This window comes from Brassica oleracea, chromosome C4, assembly GCF_000695525.1.
Source record: "Brassica oleracea var. oleracea cultivar TO1000 chromosome C4, BOL, whole genome shotgun sequence".
Taxonomy (NCBI): domain Eukaryota; kingdom Viridiplantae; phylum Streptophyta; class Magnoliopsida; order Brassicales; family Brassicaceae; genus Brassica; species Brassica oleracea.
This window is the reverse complement of record NC_027751.1, coordinates 36,699,034-36,700,430: the sequence shown is the minus strand read 5'-3', so window position 1 is coordinate 36,700,430 and position 1,397 is coordinate 36,699,034.

Below are 1,397 nucleotides of genomic sequence, written 5' to 3'. Positions count from 1 at the left end.
AGGAGGCCAGGCGACAAAGGAAACGATAACAATCGTCGTAGAGTCAACATGATCATCGGAGGATCGCAATTCTGCAGCGATACGGTCTCCGCCATCAAGGCTTACCAGCGGAAGGCGGAGTCGAGCGCAAGCTGGCCTACATGGTCTCCCACCAAAGATGATCAGAACTGCTCAATCACCTTCATAAAGGAGGAAGCTAGCGGGATTGATCAGCCTCACTGCGACCCGCTCGTCATAGACCTCGTCATACGAGACCTGGAAGTCGGAAGAGTACTCATTGACATAGGAAGCACGGTCAATCTAATCTTCCGCGACACTCTCAATCGGCTGAGCATCGAACTCGGAGAAGTAACTCCAACTCTGAAACCGCTCACAGGCTTTTCTGGCGAAGTATCGTTGACCCTCGGATCGATTCAGCTACCTGTCATGGCCAAGGAGGTCACAAAAATCATAGAGTTTGCGGTAGTCGATCATCCTGCCATCTACAACGTGATCATGGGAACCCCGTGGCTCAACTCTATGCAAGCCGTTCCATCGACGTACCACCTGGGCGTCAAATTCCCGACCACAAACGGTGTCGCAGCTATCTGAGGATGTCAGAAACAGTCGCGACTGTGCTTTCTCGCAGAACACAAGTTAAGACAGATGACAACCTTTGCAACGGCAAATCGCAAACGCAAGAAGATCGATAAATCTTCGACCAACAACGTTTCGAGAAAAGACGACTTCACATCGTCTGTCGACGCATACGCTTCGGGTGTCGAAACTCAACGTGAGGCCAAAGCCAACGCTACAATTCAACCGGAACATCTGGAAGAGAACACTGGCCGTGCCACGATCATCTCGATCAAGGCGGTCAGCACGGCGACAACTACCGAGTAAAAACGCTCTCGGCGTAAAACAGTTCTACGAGATGGCTTGATCCTCGAAAGGGGTACGTAGGCAGCTCGTCGAAGGACGAGTTCAGCTATCCCCCTCTCCAAAAGGGGGGGGGGGAGTGGGTGCGTATACTCGTATACTCCCACATAGGAAAAGATGCGTTATTGTAATCGAATTCTACAGAAATTTCGAAAATTTTTACGAAATATGCGTCGCTCTTTTTAAGACAAAATCGCAAAACAATCTCACTTCAAAAATATACGTATAGTCTTCGAAATAACTGCGAGACGTCGCGAAGTTAAAAATCGAGATGATACGAACAAATTGTCCAAACGCCACCACTACAAATCTTACACTGCGTTCGTCGATTGGCCCCGACGAACACATCAGCCATCTTAAACACACGCAACCTGATCACTCTTTTGATCTTCAAACGTCCAACACAGGGACGAAAGCGCGCTACAAAAAAAAATCTGAAATTTTGGTCTAGCACTTCCAGTTGGCTTAAAAATTGTCTC